Genomic DNA, 20,323 nt, shown 5'->3' on the forward strand with positions numbered 1-20,323 from the left:
CAGAATACAGCACAACAGTTTTTGACAACTTGTAATGCAAGCTTATGTACTGAAATAGGCTGAATAAAAAAAACCATCCATAACAAGACTGTTTGTACCAGCAATACAGAACATGGTACCCACTCAAAATGTGTATTGGTCTGGATGGGCAAAGAAAAAGCAAATGTTAAATATATCAGGATATCCGCTGTGCACAAACAGGTAATAAATATCCCCTCAAGTTTACAGAATAGCTACCTTTTTTGACAAGTTGATATATTTAATGCACAACATTTATTTACAATTCAGACTGTTAGATACCATGAAGAATGTAATTTTTTTTGCTGCACAAACCACCACCTTCCTAAAATAAAATAAAAGGTATGTACAGATCTTTGAACAAAAACCTTCAACCACTTGTAACTAATATTTATGATGTGATCTATTCAAATACTCATTTCCACAAAAGCCACTGTTCCATTAAGCACAATACAGCGCAATGAAAAGAACCGCCATCTGCTGCTGACCACGGTAATTTCATAAGTTTAAAGAGCCACTTAAACCCATGGATTTTAAACAGTAAATTTTATAACTTGGTTGTTTTGAGATCAGCAAAAGTCACACAACTAACTTTTCAACAACTTTGATTGCCAAGATTACTAAGAAATACTAGAGCAAGTCAAGAGATCAGCCTCTAAGCTTTTCTGAGTGGTTAAATGTAACAAACTAAAGAATCATGGACTGAGACCAGGTCTACTCCAAAGAAGTCAGGTCAACCCAGCTATGTGTCTCAGAGGTGTGAAAAATCCACACTCTTGAGCAACAGTTAATCCAAACTAACCCCTGGTAGAGACAGCACTACGTCTATGGATGAATTCCTGTCAAACAAGCTCTCACCACTCAGGCAGGTGGATTAACTAGTGATGGAAGAACCCCTCTGGTCACTGTAGTGAGTATCTACACTGAAGAATACTGCTGCTGTAGTGCTAAGTGAAGACATAACCTGACTGATAGCCACATTCTGATTTCCACTTGTGCTGGCTACTGCAAAAATCAAAACATACTGGATGGATTCTGAAACTCGAGTATCTAAAGTTTATCAACAACATTCAGATTTTCTGGTGATTATCCTTGAATGTACTGTATTAGTTCAGATATTCTCAAACTGTAGTACATCCACTACTGGTGGTATGTGGGCTGCAGTCAGATGGTACATGGACTGGTTTATCAGAATAAGAATCCATTATAACCACACTGATTACAATTATGAAGTTGATCAGCCAGGTACTTTTTAGTTTTCAGTGTGGTATGCTTGATCTTAAAATCTGAATACAGCTCTGTTACTGCTTTTTTGTTTGTTAATTTGACATTGCTATTGTCCTTTCCAAGGTAAGCCAGTCCTAACAGTACTAAATATAAAACAGACTACCCTGCAACCACTTCCTTCCCAATCATTTCATTTTTTTTCCATGTTCTTTAAAGGCCTTATTCTGCAAATACTCATGCAAATAGTGCTACTGAATTCAACACTCAAGTGGGTAAAGTTACTCACATGTTCAAGTGTTTGCAGTATTGGGCCATAAAGAAGGCAATCTTTGGACAAGACTAAAGGGATGATTCCATTATACCAAAGGGAAATAGGATTTTAGAAATGGAGATGAAGTTAGCATATATTAACAAACTGATAGTGGTTCTAAATGTCTGCAAACCAATAGTGATAAGTAGGATAATATTCATTAACCATTTAAAAATACTAGTCGTCATTTCCCATATAAGCTCACCCGTCTTGTATTACATATTATTATGGGTGGTGCTCATTTTATAGGAGGTTAAAAAATCATTTTTTAAATGTGTATTTTATTTCCTCTCTCATGCTTATAAGGTATCAAAACAAAGTCTGGAAGATCTTAGGGCCCCACTAGCCAGTTCCACACCAAAAAAAAATAAAATAAAAAAAATTAAAATGCAACACTATCCAAAGTTTATGATTTCTGCCTCTTGGGTGTACACTGTATAAAAACTTCTCCATTTCTTGCTTTGGCAAGTTTTAACTTCAAAAATAGAATTATATAATACATTTTAAGATTAAGATTAAAATTATATGGTAGAAAGTCATTCAACAGACACTTTTTTTCTTTCGGATAACTATCTTGACAAAATCATTATTTATTTATTTTTTTTAAAAAAAATAAAGTCTTGCCTTGAGAGTGGTCCAACTTGGAAAGCCTATACTTCAGGAGCCCAAGGATACATTAGTTCTCCTGAACAATTCAATGCTTGATTGGTGGGTGGAATCATGAGCATCTGCATAACAGTCTTCTATCATAGCACCCAGCTACTGGTAGGGAAGTTACACTTCTCTGAATGAGTGTGTTAAGATTTACAAGTAATCAAAGAATCACAGAATATCAGAGTTAGAAGGGATCTCAGGAGGTCACCTAGTCCAACCCCCTGCTCAAAGCAGGACCAATCCCCAAACACATTTTTGCCCCAATCACTAAATAGCCCCCTCAAGGATTGAACTCACAATCCTGGGTTTAGCAGGCCAATGCTCAAACCACTGAGCTACCCCACCCCCCGTTTGTGTCAGTAAAATAAACATAACTTTGAACTCCAGAAACTAAGACCTCTCAGAATAGGACCATTGTTGAAATAAATACAGAAAAATCTATTACCCAACTACCTGGACAGCGTTTCTTCAAGATCAAAATGATAGTATCCATGTAAAATAGTGAACTTTGGATTCAAAGACAATAGCTCTTTGATATTTTTTTTTAAATTTGGACTTTCTATATGATTATAACTTAACACTTATTTCACATCCACAAAATACCCAGAGGTCATGTTTTCTAAAAGGGCTCTTATTGAAATGAAGATGGCAACAAGGAAAATATCAGGCCATAGTAGAAACCTCTGTTTTATATACCATATTATATGTCCCAAAAAATTCTAAAGATCAGGCAAAAAGATGAAAAACAAACACAAAATACTTTTAGTTTGAGCAATTTGTTGATTTAAAACAACCAATAGGTATGAAAAGTTGTTCACTGTGATATCACTATCCACCTGAAGCACTTTTGTACCTACTTCCCTCACTAACATTCCTTAAATGGACGTGATAAAACCCTCAGGTTTAGAGGCGGACTAAACTAGCTCTTTACATAAAAACAGCTGAGGGGGGAGGGGTGTGTGTGTGTATATATATAAGAACTTCTATAGTGCTTGTCACTAGAGCAACAAAGTATTTTGATTAAAGTGATATACATTATAGGTAATTTTAAATCTGCTGCTCTCACAGCTATCACTACCAACATACACCCCTATTGCTCTATTAGAGAGAGAGAGAGAGAGAGAGAGAGTAAGTGTGTGTGTATATATGTGTGTAAGTAAAACAGTGAAATTTGGTCTTCTGTTTTAATCAACTTTAACTACCACTCTGAGATTACCTTTAAAAGCCACGGGAACTGGTTATCACCTACACTTTCAACTGCACCCTGAAGCAAACAAGTAGCCAGTGAGACCAGAGCATCCGTGCTGTGCGTACACAACAGTTCCTTCTATTGCAGTCACACCCAGCTGCAGTGTCCAGCAGCTGAAGCAAGCTCCTTGATGAACTTTGAAGGAATTCTAAAGATGGCTATAACAGTGCTATCTAGCCAGGAGCAATTAAGTCACAGATAGATGTCACAAGGGCATCGTCCAAGAGAGCAACAGTCAAAGCCTCCAGGCCAGCTACAGAAACTGGATGCCCTCTGGACCACTGCTGCCATCCAAGAATCCATAAGGAATGATGGATCAATTAGAAAGACCATGCTGAAAATCTTTTTGGCAAAAGCAGGTGAACTACTCTTAAATAATACAATCTTTTACATGCTTCTCCAAATAAACAAAATGTTATTTGGCTTCGCTAAACAGAAGCAAGTCTCCATTTTTTGTTTTAATTAGGAAGAGAGATTAGGCTGTCATTGGAGTCACAATAAATCATGTAATAAGTAAATGGTGGGTTTACCCTGCACTACCAAAAAGCAGTAAAGACAGGATCTGAGTCTTTTTCTCTTCATTTTAACTTAAAAGTGCAAGTAGGACAGACAAGTGAGCATAAGTAAGTTTTAATAATGTAGTCACAGTAACATCATCCACCTTTCTCACAACAGACTTATGATTCACAAATTGAAGAAAGGAGGTAAGACAGGAAGGGAAGCAATGCTTCTTTAGAGGATGTTCGTCTTTTGAGATCATCTTTGTGCTCAGCAAGGTGGTTTCTTAAATAGTTTTTTCCTCCTTTATTGTAAATCAGAGCAGTCTTCTTCTGTATTGCCATCACCATCAAAAGTTTCTTGTATACCAAAATAAAAACAACTAGCAAAAGAAGCTAAGCTTTCTATGTAACTGCAAACAGTTTTGATGCTGTAACATAGCCACTGGCTTTTCTTGAAGCCAGCAGTAAATGATTGCGCTGTATTTTTTTCCCCCAAGGACATACAAGAGGCTTCACGTTTACAGAAGTTTAGAGAAAAGAGCACAAGCAATTCCACTCTATTTCTGGGAAGACAGAAGAAATTCCTACTCTCCCTAAAGTTTTTAAACAGAATTTTGGCAAGAACAACGCCTTGCATTGGAAGATGGGTTGTGTATAGTTTCTGCGAATACTAAGTTTGACTGTTTTAAAATTACAGGTAGTTGGGGGAAAAAAAAACCACACACAAAAACCACCACCTAAAAAAGAAAGATCTGAATATGGCAACCACTTGGGATAACACAGTGTGATGGGGCAAGGCCAGATGGCTATAGTAAAGTACCGAGGAACAGATATGTTAGCCCCAGGCTAAACAAATCCCTAGGACCATGGTAACCAAATGGCAGTTGCTCCAGGTTAATCAAGGCACCTGGGGCCAATTAAGATCCTTCCAGAAGGCAGTGGAGATAGCTACATTGATTAGAACACCTGCAGCCACTCAGGGCAGGCTAATCAGGGCACCTGGGTTTAAAAAGGAGATCACTCCAGTCAGGCAGGGAGGAGTGGAAGCGTGTGAGGAGCTGGGAGCAAGAGGCACAATGAGCTGAGACTGAGAGGGTGTGCTACTAGAGGATTGAGGAATTATCAGACAATCAAGCATTATCAGACACCAGGAGGAAGGTCCTGTGGTGAGGATAAAGGTGTTTGGAGGAGGCCATGAGGAAGTAGCCCAGGGAGTTGTAGCTGTCATGCACCTGTTACAGGAGGCACTATAGACAGCTGTAATCTACAGGGCCCTGGGCTGGAACCCAGAGTAGAGGGTAGGCCTGGGTTCCCCCCAAACCTTGCAACTCCTGATCAGACACAGGAGGAGTTGACCCAGACTGCAAGTTCCATCAGAGGGGAAGATCGCTGAAGTGAGCAAATCCGCCAATAAGCGCAGGACCCACCAAGGTAAAGGAGGAACTTTGTCACAACAGAGACAGAAATGCATTTCTCTCTGTGAGAACCAGAGCCCACTTCATCCCAATTTCTTCTTCAGCTCTGAAATTAAAAAGGGTAGTAGCCACAAACTTTAACATTGATACTGAAAAAATGGACAACACAGAACATTAGTACCAATCAGTTGTCAAAGGAAACTGAAGTACTGTGTGCTTTTTATGGGTAAGACATTTTTACACAAAAATCCAACAAAATGTTTTGTGGAACCTTCCAAATCTTATTTGTTCCATGTAGTTACTGAAAGGAAAGGAAAAAAAAAGCCACCCACACAAACCAAAACACTTGCTTATAAAATGCATTTCTCTCACTTAATTTCACTCCTGCTCAAAACTAGACTAGTACTTCACATAAGGAAAGATTGTGTGTGGTGTGTGTATTCAGGAAGATCAACTTCAAAGAACTGATCTCAGACAGAAGACAGGCATTCTTCCAAATAGGCAGCAGCTTCTGGCTTTATTCTGATTATGTCTAGAACAAAAAAACCTTTCCTTTTTCCTGTGTTGTAGACAGGAACACATTTAGAAATAAAATATACATATAAAAATTGAGAACATGTCTTTCTCAAAAGTCACACTAATTAAATAACACACTCCTTATAAAAGAAATAGGTTGGAATGTAAACTGTTGTCCGAACCTGACAGAAGACAAGTTAGTTTCTTTGGCCAGAGGCAAGACAGGACCTGTTTCTACTTCCTAGTTTGCCATGTTTACAGATTCTTAGCTTGCATCCTACTTCCTTAACCAGGAAGCCTAGATGCCTGGTACCCAAATGAGGGGCAATAAAATACCAAATAGTATCTGTCAAACAGATAAGTAAGGGTTAATAGAACAGGAGTACTTCATGTCTCTTTTGCCTGTAAAGGGTTAACAAGTCCAGTGAGCCTGGCTGTCACCTGACCAGAGGACCAATCAGAGGACAGGATACTTTCAAATCTTGAGGGAGGGAAGTTTTTGTGTGTGCTGTTAGTGTTTGGTTGTTGTTCTCTCTGGGTTCTGAGAGTGACCAGACGCGCAACCAGGTTTCTCTCCAATCTCTCTGATACAGTCTCTTATATGTCCAGAATAGTGAGTACTAGGTAGATAAGGCGAATTAGGTTATGTTTGTTTTCTTTATTTGCAAATGTGTATTTGGCTGGAAGGAGTTCAAATTTATATTTTGCTGAAAAGATTTTAATTTGTACTTGTATACTTAGGCTGGGAGGGTATTCCCAGTGTCTATAGCTGAAAGACCCTGTAACATATTCCATCTTAAATTTACAAAGATAATTTTTACTGTTTTTTTTCCCCTCTCTTTAATTAAAAGCTTTTCTTGTTTAAGAACCTGATTGTTTTTTATTCTGGTGAGACCCCAGGGGACTGGGTCTGGATTCACCAGGGAATTGGTGGGGAGAAAGGAGGGAAGGGGGAGAGAGAGGCTAATTTCTCTCTGTGTTAGGATTACTTTCTCTCTCAGGGAGAGTCTGGGAGGGGAGGAGGGGGGAAGGTGCATTTTCCTCTCTTTGTAAGATTCAAGGAGTTTGAATCACACAGTGATCTTCCAGGGTAACCCAGGGAGGGGAAGTCTGGGAGAGGCAATGGTGAGGGAAAGAGGTTACTTGCCTTGTGTTAAGATCCAGAGGGACTGGGTCTTGGGGGGACCAGAGTGTACCAGGCACTGGAATTCCTGGTTGGTGGCAGCGCTACAGGTTCTAAGCTGGTAATTGAGCTTAGAGCAATTCATGCTGGTACCCCATCTTTTGGACGCTAAGGTTCAGAGTGGGGAATTATACCATGACAGTATCATTCTCTTAAATTTTCTGGAATCCAAGTACCATAGTTCTGTCCACATTTCTGTGGGGCCTTCCATAAGCAAATACATTTCCACCAACAGCATTCTTTTGAAATGTCAGTTGCTACATTCAGTTTTTCTTGTGGTAAGGACCTTCCTACATATGAGAATACAAGGACAGACTATTTCCTTCTCCCACGTAACACAGACTCCCCATCTCAAGATGTTCTTCTCAAATTCAATATTTTCAAACAGAACTAACAAAATGTCCTTCAAGAGCAACAAATCCTAAGGGAATATCAAGTAATCATTTAATTTGCATTACATACAGTAAAAAAGTTTATAAAACTAAGTCTTATTTTGGCCTTAAACCGTTTAAAAAAAATGCAACAACAACTTCATATAACCCTAAATATTTCATACACTGGCCTCAAAAAACTTGGTTTTTTCCTTCTTGATTAAAGTCTCCCTGTCTGTTTAGTCATTCTGGCTGGTTTGTACTCTATCCCTTTCTATTCCTCCTGTTTAAACTTCATACTATACCAGTTCCCTTAAACTGGTAGAGGTAGTTTTTCCACTCATCTACCACTCCCTATTAAATTCACAGTCATTAGTGATAAATTAATTTATATTTAGACACTTGCTCTCAGTATTGAGAAATATTAGCAGTTGATAGGGTTACAACCTGGCTCAGTACTATCACCACTAAGTTACAAGTGGTTTCCTGCATGCTTCTAGGTCAAGTGGAGCTGGCCAAAGTCTAATCAACATTCCTAGCTTTTGGTCTGTAAGCCACAGCCCCAGGCTCACAGCTGGTCTGATGCCCTTCCCTGAAACAAGGAACTTCACAGTCCAGCCACCCTGGACTCCAGAACCAGTGTATCCCAGCTCCCAAGCCCCCCAGTTGCTTACACACACACACTCCCCCAGAGCTCCACTCAGGCTGTGGCTTTCAGGGCTTCTACTCTAACCCATTTGGGAACAATGTGGGAGGAAAGCATGGAACACAGGCTTAGCAAAAAGGACTATCTTAACCAACATGACTTCACTGTTAAAACACTTGAGATTTACAGATCTTTGAAAATAGAGGTCCTGAGATGCACTTTCCTCATGTCTGGTCTCACCTCTTCTGTGACGAAGAGGTTTGTCAGCATTTCAGCATCTCTCACCCTCTATCTAACACAGGCCTGCACAACGTGTGGCTCACTGTGCGGCCCGCAGGGGGATTCTAAATCCCATGCACATGGCGCTCTGGGCTGCCCGCAGCCACGGAGAGCCCAGAGCCCTTTAAATCCCAGCTGCGGCCAGGCTTCAAAGGGCTCTGGGGTGCCCGCAGCGGATGGGCTGAGGCTGGGATTTAAAGGGCTCTGGTTCCCCTCAGCGGCAGGAGCTCTGGGCCCTTTAAATCCCTGCCCCAGCCCCACAAAGCTCCGGGTTCCCCCAGCTGCCAGGGTCCTGGGCCCTTTAATTTGCCCCTGAGGGCTCCCAGCCATCTCTTCAGCTGGGAGCCCCTGGCTGATTTAAAATCAAGTATCACCTCCCCACCCCCAATCTTCCTTTTTTGGTCCACAGCTATTTTGGTGGGGCGGTGCTGGGGAAGGAGGGTTTGTTTCTGCAGGGCTGGGTGGTGCTGGGGAGGTGTGTTTCCACCCTCCGCTGTTTCCTTTTGAGTAATGTGGCCCTCACTGCTTTACGAGTTGTGTGGGCCTGATCTAGCATGTCCTCATTACACATGGCAATGGTCAGCCCACCTGGACAGAGCAGCACTCTGCTTTTAAGTCTCTTGTCTCCTTATGTGTGCAACCAGAATACTTCAACCTCCCCACCCAACTGTAGAAAAGTAACTGTTCCACAGGGGTAGGTCAATAGTTCAAAGTCGACAGCCTCAGAGTGTGGTCCTGATGACTTCCTAGTGATAGTCCTTCAGTGAGGAGTCAAGCACCTACATAAGTACAACCATACTGAGTCAGACCAGTGGTTCATCTAGCCCAGTATCCTGTCTTCTGATAGTAGCCAAAGCCAAGTGCTTCATAGGGAATGAACAGAACAGGCAACCATCAAATGGTCCCATTATCCACTCACAGCTTCTGGCAGTCAGAGGTTAGGGACACCCAGAGCATGTGGATGCATCCCTGATGATCTTGGTAAATAGCCACTGGCGGACCTGTCCTCCATGAACTTATCTAATTCTTTATTGAACCCGGTTATAATATTGGTCTTCACAACATCTCCAGGCAATGAGTTTCACAGGCTGACTGTATATTGTATGATAAAATACTTCCTTTTTTTTGTTTTAAGCCTGAGGCCTATTAATTTCCTTGGGTGATCCAGGGTTCTTGTATTATGTGAAGAGGTAAAGAACATCTCCTTATCTACAGTCTGCACACAAGTCATGATTTTATAGACCTTTATCATATCCCCCCTCACCTGTCTCTTTTCCAAGCTGAAAAGCCCCAGTCTTTTTAATCTCTCCTCAAATGGAAGCAGTTCCATACCCCCTAATCATTTTTGTTGCCTTTCTCCGTACTTCCCCCCCACCATATATTTTATTTGAGATTGAAGCGACCACAACTGCACCTTTCCTGGGCAGGGCTATTATGTGAAATGTAGTTTCATAAGCTTGCTTGAGGCAAATTTAGACATATGTTCAACACATAATACAAATAGTTCATGTGCTCCATGAAGATTCCACAACCTCCCTATGAAATTTATTCCAGTGCATAACCAAACTGACATTTAGGAAGCTTTTTCTTATGTCCAACCTAAACCATCCTTGCTGCAATTGAAGACCACTGCTTCTTCTCCTACTGTCACGGGTTAAGGAGAACATTTTTTCCTCCCTCCTCCTCGTAACAGTTTTCAAGTACATAAAAGGTTGTTATGTCCCCTCTCACTCTTCTCTTGTCCAGAAGAAACAAATTAATTTTTTTCCAATCTTCCCTCATAGGACATGTTTTCTAAACCTTAAATCATTTTTGTTACTATTCTCTGGACTTTCTTCAATTTGTCCACATCTCTCCTAAAACGTGGCTCCCAAAACTGGATACAATACTCCAGCTGAGGCCTAATCAATGTCAAGTAAAGTGGAAGAATTACTTCCTGTACCTTGCTTACAACATTCCTGCTACTACATCCCAGAATGATGTTTGCTTTTTTTGCAAGTGTTATGCTATTGACTCACAGTTAGCTTGTGATCCACTATAACGCACAGATCCCTTTCTGCCGTATTCCTTCCTAGGCAGTCATTTCTCATTTTGTATGCGTGCAACTGATCGTTCCTTCTTAAGTGGAGTACTTTGTGTTTGTTCTTGTTGAATTTAATCCTATTTACACCAGACCGTTTCTCCAGTTTGTCCAGATCATTTTGAATTTTAATCCTATCCTCCAAAGCACTTTCAACCTCTCCCAGGTTCGTATGCTCCACAAACTTTATAAGTGTACTCTCTATGCCAGGGATCAGCAACCTTTGGCACACGGCTCACCAGGGTAAGCCCCCTGGTGGACCAGGCTGGTTTGTTTACCTGCCGCATCTGCAGGTTCGGCCAATCGTGGCTCCCACTGGCCGTGGTTCACCGCTGTAGGCCAATGAGGGCTGCCGGAATCAGTGCGGGCCAAGGGATGTGCAGGCCTCTGCTTCCCACAGCCCTCATTGGCCTGGAGTGGTGAACTGCGGCCAGTGGGAGCCACGAATGGCCGAACCAGCGGACGCGGCAGGTAAACAAACCAGCCTGGCCCACCAGGGGGCTTACCCTGGCGAGCCACGTGCCAAAGGGTGCCCATCCCTGCTCTATGCCATTATCTTTATCAATGATTTAGATATTAAACAGAACCAGACCCAGAACTGATCCCTGCGGGACCCTACTCAATATGCCCTTCCACCATGACTGTGAACCACTGATAACTACTCTCTGGGAATGGTTTGCCAACCAGTTATGCACCCACCTTATAGTTGCTCCAGTTAGGTTGTTTATGAGAAGAAGGTCACACAAGACAGTATCAATGCTGGCCTGGCATTAAGATTTCTAGAAACCTTCTTTTGTCAGACTATATTAATTATGCAAAAAGAGAACAAATTTTCTCTGCAAGGACAATGTGATAAGCTATTACCTACCAGGCATGTGTATTCCTGTTAACAGACCTCATATTAAGCAAAAACCAAAAGGAAAATAAGATCAGTATTTCAGTTCACCCAGGTTTGAACTCTGTGATGACCTTTAGTGAACCTCTGTTGTTTTAAATCAATTTTTTCCTTGGTGTCATTTACAGAATGATAGATACAACATAAAAGTCAACAAAGTCAATATTTAAATAAGCCATTCAAGCTTACTAAATGAAGATACTCATCATCTATACTTCTTTACCTAGTACAGTTTTTAGTACTGTAACCAAATCTATTTCTCTCCAAAAGTTTTGATTTTTTTTTTAAGAACCATCATCAACTTAAAAAAAACGTAAGCACAAAAGTTTCCTTCTGAAGATGTTGTATGTGTCATAGTTACAAGTAACCCTTAAGACTACTAGAAAAGTAATCCACCTGGGTTGTATTTAGTGCACTCATGCTCTAAAAAGCATAGATGGTGGTAATAAAGGATTGCAGGCCAGTCCAAGAGAAAGGCAGGTGTTCCCATTCACTACTGAATGCCTGTTCACTATTTGTTATCTCTTGCACAACCAAAACTTGCACATAAGTATGTAAACTGAACTTACAGTCAAGTGCTCCTGTCAGTTAAATGTCAATCTCAATTCTGTCTCTCAAGCTGTAGGAGAAGGGAATACTGAGAAGTTAAGAAGGAGTTTAAGAGCACAGCAATGGCCCAGGCGGCAAACTCTTTATTTGTTCTGAATTTAGCTGTCCTGCATGAGAGCTCACTGCATGAGATGTCAACTCTAGTTCTGGCAATTTTGTAGTTTTAATATGTTTGTAAAATTCACTTTATAGCAAGTTTCCCCTTGAATGACATTAAATCAGATGATTAATCACAAAACATTCTCACCTCTGACAAGTTTTGTTTGTGAGATGGTTTACCGATGTGTCACATTCGAGTCTCGAGTCCAACAACCATTTAAGACAGCAATTGACTCTAGCACATTTAAAAAAAAGCAAGTGTTGTATCATAAACTGAAGGACAGATCACCTCCTTTTCGGAAGTGACTTCATTTTTCCTTATCAAGGTCTGTGTGTTGTATTACCATTCTTTGTAAACAAACTCCATAAATTTATATATCTGATAATTTAAACTGCCGTGACTCAGTTAAATTCCACCTGGCCTGTGTGTTAGCAGCAGAAAACAACAAAATAGCCATAAAATACTCCCAGAATCAAACAACTCAAATACCTTTTTCAAAAGAAAATTCTATCTTGCCACAAGAAGAGTGAAAGGAGTAATAAGCAGAATGAGTCAACTGCATATCAGCCTCCCTAAGGCTGAATCATTCCAAAGTCAGAAACTCCATAGTTCTTAGAACATCATCTCCATGTGTTGAGGATTTCCAGTACCACCCTGGTGCTTTCCACTAAAAATGCACACCATCACACTCAAGGTAGACAAAGAGTACCCCACACAGCCAAACAACGTAATACAGTGCACATCAGGAAGGCTTGATTGTGTAATCCTAATTTATTATCCTATGACCCAAAAGTACATTTCGATAGGTTTCAATTTTGTTAGTAATTGAGAGAAGTATGGAAAACTCTGAATCAATATAATTTTGTAGGGGACAAAAGGGAATCCTGAAGGGCTTTGGGGACACCAAATATGTAGCAAGTCCTGATACACAAACCTTCAGCGTATAAAACACAGAAGAGATGCCCCCAGGGGCTGCAGGTTATGGAAGGTAAATGGTGAGAAAGCACCTTTTTGCGCGAGGGCGGGGGAAAGAGTTGTGTGTCATACACAGCAGATGGCGTGGGGGGATTCCTAGCCCACAATAAACTGTGGCACAATAGAGTGCCCAGCTAGCTAATACAGAAGCCAAGAACTCACAACACGAAAGTTAATTAAGATTTTTTGTAACAATTATGAAACCTCAATAAAACCTGCAGTTGTCTGAAAAAAATAAATAAACTGTGGGCGCCTTTGGAAAAGGCGGAGAGAGGAAATGAACAAGAGGGGCGAGCAGAGGGAAGCATGGCCTTGCCTGCTGCCGTGCAAGCAGCAAGAGGCGGCGGTGGATCCGGAAAGGGGGGGAGACAACGGGGTTTGGGGGGTCCTGGTTTAATGCTTCTAGCCCCCAGGGTTTGTTTCCCCGCCCCCCAGACACGCAGGCCCGGGGAGCTGCTGGACGTGCAGCGACCGCGCACAGAGTTCGCGCTGCCTGAGCCCCGCACCCGACGCGGGGGAGTCTCTCCGGAGCGGGGCTAGCAGGGAAAAGCGGGGCGGCGGCGGGGAACACAAACTTTGCCACGCGCTCGGCTCCCCTCGAAGCCGCAATTTTGGGCCAAACTTTTCGCTTTCCGAGGCGCTGGCAGGCAGCTGAGGGGGGGGGGGGGGCGGTCACCGGAAACAATCCCTCCCCTCCCAGCCAGCAGCAGCGGCGGCGGCGCCCGCTCCGCGGCCACCCCGGCATTGTTCCCAGCCTCCTGCCTCCCTCCGCGCTCGGCGGGGCCAGCCCCCAGCCCCCCGCCCGCGGGCCGGCGCAGACACTCACCCCCGCCGCCAGCCCGGCGCTCCTCCGGCCCGCAGGCGCCCTGCGTGTCCCTCTCACGCCCGCGGAGCCGAGTCCTCTAGGGCCGGGCTCCGGGGAGCGTTTCCAGGGTAGGGGGCTGCTGCGTGGGGGCCGGGGGAGAGTCTCCTCCCTGGCTGCACGGCAAGCGGGGCAGCCGCCTCTGCCAGGCAGCGCGCGTACACACACACACAGCTCGCCGCCTGCCCTCCGCCCTGGCTCGCTCTGCTGCAATGGCTGGGAGGCTGACTTTCATCCTCCCCACCCAGCTGAGCGCAGCCCAGTCCCTCCCCTCTCCATGCCGCTCAGCTCCTCTGCCAAGTTTCTGCTTAACCCTTTCCTGGCCCCTCCCGCCACAGCGAGGGAGGGGCAGAGAAGGAGAACGTCCCCTGCCTGCTGCTCAGCATGGCTCTGTTTGTAAGGGAGATTTTAGGACAGGGTGGTAACTGGCAACCAGGGAATAAATCTTGCTTGAAATCTAGCACCCAAAGAGAGGAAAGGCATCCCCGGGAGTGAGACTGGAGTGGAAAGAGCCACTACTACCAACCCCCAGCTGTCCAAAACCATGGAGCCAGCCCCCCCCCCCAAACCCCTGAGATTGGTTAAAACGAGTGTTTAGAAAATAATAAACTTGGGATTCTTTCTCGTTGCCTTCTTGTTTTGAGACTTTGGGGTTCCCCAATCACATGGCTCCAGAAGCTGGGATTTAAGGAAAGAAAACAGATATGGTGAGCTGCTCTATAAGTTCTCCAGAGTTGACGATGGTGATGAAGGGAGCGCAGGAGAGAGAACTGCATCCTTCCTTTCCCAAGTCCTTCCCACTGAACCAGCATTTCCACTGCTAGACAAAACTCTTGTTATTGGCCTTGAATCTTTGCCTTTAGTTCTAATATTTCAGTGAAGTGGTACTGTGGTAGTAACACCCATAGCTAAGGTTGAGCAGAGCTTTGTGTTTAACTTATTCAGGGCTACCAAATATTTTGCGAGGTGCTGTCCAAACCTATGTGAAGAAGACACTGTCCCTGCCCCCAAGGAATTACAATCCAATGTCTAATGTCTCTTGCTACAGGTATTCTAGTGCCATTCCGTGGAAAAAGTTGAAGAGAGATATGGGATATGCTGCTGCTTGATTTGTTTTCTATATGCAAAACCACAAAATGTCTGACCTTGGTCACATCCCATCTATACAGAGTGCTTGTGCTCAGAGTCCGCAAACATAACAAATGGGTTCGTAAGTACTTTGCAGCACACTTTAAGATTTTTATATACACAGCAAAAAACATGGTAATGCTCGCCTTTTCTAACAACACAGACTATTTGACTTTTTAAAAACAAAGTATTAAAGGAGGAAAGAAAACAATACATTCACAACTACATACAGGCAAATAACCATAAAAAACACAGGCAAACATTCTAGGATAGAACAGACCCAAACATACACCTTTTTAAAAACCACAAAGAAACTAACAAATGAATATATTAAAACATCTTTTTTAAATAAATGGGCATGTCAAATAATATAACTACACAAATAGCATCTGGATTCCAGTTTCAAAAATAAAAAAGAGGTGCACATGGCTAAAGCCAAATATTTCAATCTATAGACTAATGAATGAAACAGGATGTTGAAATATTAAGCAAAATCTCTTGTACTTTGGAATGTATGAACTGTGTACAAGCAGAACTAATAATGTATTACTTGACCTATTTTTTTAAACCAATGAGAGATTCTTATGTTTTTAACTACATTTTTTAAGAAGCACCAGTATTTTCTAAAGCATCATTGTATTTGCACATCAGAATCCCTGAAAAATCAGTCTCTGAATTATAAAACATAAACTAATGTTATGGCTTGATCTTGCCTAACATTGCAAGAGAGTTTTACCACTAATTTCCATGAGAGCAGGCCCTTTGTTTGTGATTTTTAAGAAATTCTCTTTAATTTTAATTTCTTTAAAATTCTTTATCTGAGAAATGGTTCAGTGCTAACCAGTTGGACTATCCAGGGGAAAGGGAATTTTCTCATTACTGCAGCAATTTACCAGCTATTTCAATCAAGTGTGTCTGTAGTAGATGCCTTTTCATTCTTAACCTTAGGGAATGTCTTGTATTGAGAAGGAACCTACAAAATGAGGAACTGTGAACAAGCAATATTAAGAATGCTTATCTGAAATATTCTGTAATAGGACTGTTAGCAAAATATAAAATGAACATGGCTTGGAAAGCATCTTTTTATGTGGCACAATCAGCTGAGATTGTATTAATCAGTGTTGTCATTTACAAACCAGTTTATTTTCAGTATTTTAAATCATATTTATATAGGGCTAGATTCTGACACCCTTACTCACACTGATTTCTCATTGGGCAGTTCAAATGACACTGCCAAATAAGGCAATACTCCATATGCGTAAAGGTGGAAGAATCTAGCCCATAATGAAAAAATGAATCAGTCTGCCAGACTTTATCAAGCTATTTGTATATATTTATTGGTTCTTTGTGTCGCTAGTCTTCAACTTTTGAATTGCTCTTGAAAGAAATATAAATTTACAGAAGTTACTGTTGAATTGCTTCCCAGAATTACAAACACTTACTGGAAAGTTGTCGGTACTGTGCTTAACATTTGTGAAATGTAAACTCATATTTGCCAAAGCCAGTGAGCCATTTCTACTTACATATTACATTTCTCACCAGAAATTTCAAAATAGATCAAAAGCAAACATGCCTCTGTATTACTAACCCCTGCAAAATCAAAATGTAATTGCATCTTTTATATTCTTGAAGTACAAATTTGATCTTTCTATTTAGCTATGTGAAAACAGTTTAAAAAATTGTTGACTTATACATAACTTTCTATTTGATCGCCTTTATGCTTAGGAAAATTATTTTCATAAATGGTTAACAAATCTACAATTCCAGCTAGAAAAAGATTGTCTATCTGATGTTGAAATAAAATACATAAGTGGATAATATTTTTTCCCACATGGACCATATATTTGTAAAAGCAATCTTACAAAACTTCCAAACTCCCATGAGCTTCAACTGGAGGAGGATTAGGCTAGCCTAGCTTTAAACCATGCTTTTGGCATGCTTGATAAGTTAGATGGCTTCACAGACATATATTTACACAAAAATTCTTATTCTAAGATTCATGGACAAATGATTAAATTCCATCCTTGATTCAGCCCAATTCAATTCATACAATATGTCAGACTATCCACTTTCGGGAAGGTCCCTTCTTAGAAAATCAGACCACCCAATACTGCAGCCCGTACACAGGTGAAAAGCACATTGACACATCTTATTTATTGCATCACTGACTTAATGAGAGTTTTGCCTAAATAATAATACATAATAATAATAACACTTGACTTTTATCTAGTGCTCTTCATCCATATATCTCAAATAAGGAGATCAGCATCTATCTTCTAATCAAATCAGTAGTAGTATCTAGAATTAACTTAAATCTATGGGAGTTGCACTGGTGTAACTGGGGGCTGAATTTGGTTCAGAGTGATAATTTCTGTGTAGACAGGCCATTGTTCATACACTGCCTTGTGCATGTGAGTAGTAAGTCTATAATCATTGTAAATGAAATGTAATTGGATATTTTTATAACGGTGTTTGCAAAGGGGAGTCACCAAACCTGTATATAAATAAAAAATATCGAAAGTGTGTGCCATTATAGACCACTTGTCTCCAAAAAATGAACCAAGTTACATTTCCAAAATATTATAAAACTCTTTTATAATATTCACAGGAGGTCCTGTGAATTCTTTTAGCATTCATATTGGCATTCCTTTTAGACCAAATCCTTTTTATCAAGAAAAGTCATTCTGTAAGAGGTACCCTCAGCACCTCAAGTTCCTGCCAATATTTACTCTTCTCTTCTTCTTCTTTCTTTTGTTTTCATATTCTTCCGTGTTTCTGGAATTTCTCTTTCAGCTGAATGGGCTATTCCAAAAAAATATTTTTCATTATTTAACTGTCAGAAATCTCTGAATGATTAAAAAGTAGACTTCATATCATGACTCTTTGATCTAAGAGTAATAACCCAAGGACCAGATGCTATAGCCTTTTCAATTACAAAAACATGTCAAGCTAGCTGTACCCTATAAACTGTCATGGAGTATGTGGTTGGTTTTGTCCAGGCCTCCAGTGTACTGTATCTGTTTTTATACACACACTAGGGCTTGTTCATGTTTATTTGCATGTTTATGTGTGTGTATGTGCGTGCGAGCATGTGTGTGCTTACCTACATCCTAAGTAGGAACTACCATTTTGTCCTTATATTTTTTGTCAGGAAATAATTAATAGGACTCCATGTTTGTCACGGAGGTCAAGGAAGTCATGTAATCCGTTACTTCCATGACCTCCATGGACTTCTGCGTGACAAAATTGTAGCCTTATTAATATGTAATAACACTTTGTGCCCCTGTAACACCTTTCATGTAAGAATCACAAAGAGCTGTACAAACATTACTTGATTAAGCTTAAATAATTATCATGTTAATATATCTGGGTAGTAAATACTTGCTGTCTGTCTTTACTCATGGGAATACATCCAGTACTTGTAAACTACTGCAGTTTGATGTCACTCTCTGAAAAATTCCTGAAAAATGTTGTATTTCCAAGAATGATGTTATAATACACTGATCTATTACCATTATTGATAGTGAAGTGATACCCAGAAGCAAAATAGTCTGGAGTTATTACTTCCAGGGATGACATCAGAGAGCACCAGTATAGCAGGTATAAAAGTTTGTGTGAAAAAAACTATAGTATCCATGGGTTAATGGTGTTGCTACATATGGAGATGTCCCAGTTTTTATGCCTACATCCACAACATCTTTAGTCTATGCATATTCTTTGTAGGACTTTGTCCTTAGCCTGGTCTTCCTCAGTGTTTACTCAGGCAAAGATGTCACTCACATCAATGAGAACAAACTGAGTAAATCTAAGGATCTGGCCCTCTGTCAGACTAAACAGCTAGTGGTTATCAGAGTACAACACCACTGTTTCACAGTATCGGGTTGCTGGCTGGCTATCATCTGATCTGGATAACCCTTTGTATTGGTTCTTAAGATGAGACAAACCATGTTGTTGAAACTGTATGTTCTAAAATAAAATGAACACTATGTACAAATTATACATACTGAAAGCTGGCAGCCAGTGCCCAACAATAAAAAGAATAAAGTTTGAAACATTAACATTAGGAAATAACTGAAAGGACAAACTAAGTGTTCTCTGTGTTCAACTTTGAAAATAAACTGTGCAGTATGTAAATGTTTCATAACAGATATCTATGTTAATTACCTATTAAAATCAAGAAAGTACATGAATATAAATGTTCCTAATTTAAGCGCTCTCACTTAGGAAATGAGGATGTTATGATACTATTTACTCAGCTGTACTGTATATCCTCTAAATTTTATGTTATATCTTTAACTACACATATATTAGTATATGACGGTTCACCTTTAAAGCAATAACAGAAATAGAAAATATAACATATGTGCAATGCAGCCAAGTTATTACTATGGACAATCATTTTTCCTCTATGGGCTTTTGAACACTTATATTTGTAAATTGAAAATAAAAATAACTAAAGTTTTGGTGTTTTAATATCCCAGTTTGTTTTTCCTCAAAAAAGAATTGAAAATTATTAAGTGTAAGGCTCCAAGAAAACCTGAGAAAAAGTAACTAGGGCCTGTTCATGTGTGGGCAGAACACTCCCAGTTTCAGTGAATAACTGAAAATGAGGGCACTTAGTAATCGCAGGAGATTGGGCCATAATAATTAGTGGTAAAATATCTCTGTCTTTAGGACCAGGCCTTGTGACCTTAAGAAAACAGCTAGTAAGTGGAAAAGTAAGAAATCCTCTTTCCCAAAGACTTTATGGGAGTCAAAACCTCAGAGCCTGCTGAGTGCTGAAGCTAAGACCTGTAGGGTTTTCCTGTCCAATGATGAATGGGGCTGAAGACAGATAATTTTGTTTTAAAAAGCCCACAATTAACAACTTTGACAAATGCAGGAAAACAGACTAGAAGTGAAGATAAGATGCAGTATTACCTGAATATTGCTGACACCTCCCATAAAGCCTGCAGGCACTGACTGCACAGAGCACTTTTGAAAATCTGGACACGTCATTTGGGTACCTAAATGAGAGCTGGGTTCTTCTGAAATCTCGTCCCAATTGTGGGTGTGGAAACTTAAGAAAATCTGGCCCCACATACATAAAACTAGTAATTTTGTCTGCCTTCAATTGTTGGGCACTCAACATTTTGAAAATCAGAAACACAGATCACTTTAAATTGCCTTAAACTGGGCACCCAAAAACTGAAGCACCCACTATCACCAAGCACTTGTGACAACATAAGCCATATGCGGCTTTTTTGTTTGTGTGTTTGGTTTTTTATTTATTTTTATTTATTTATTTATTATAATCACATTCATGG

At 40.7% G+C, this 20,323-nt stretch overlaps 1 protein-coding gene across 1 annotated transcript in view; it reads right to left on the reverse strand.

Annotated features, from left to right (window-relative positions):
- Positions 1-14,104, reverse strand: part of NRIP1 (nuclear receptor interacting protein 1) — a 102,965-nt gene extending 88,861 nt beyond the window's left edge. The window contains exon 1 of the mRNA XM_050956928.1: positions 13,854-14,104. The gene's annotated coding sequence lies outside the window, so the exon portion shown is untranslated. The remainder of the gene's footprint in view (positions 1-13,853) is intronic.
- Between the last annotated feature and the right edge of the window lie 6,219 nt (positions 14,105-20,323).

Source organism: Gopherus flavomarginatus, chromosome 1 (assembly GCF_025201925.1).
Source record: "Gopherus flavomarginatus isolate rGopFla2 chromosome 1, rGopFla2.mat.asm, whole genome shotgun sequence".
Classification (NCBI taxonomy): domain Eukaryota; kingdom Metazoa; phylum Chordata; order Testudines; family Testudinidae; genus Gopherus; species Gopherus flavomarginatus.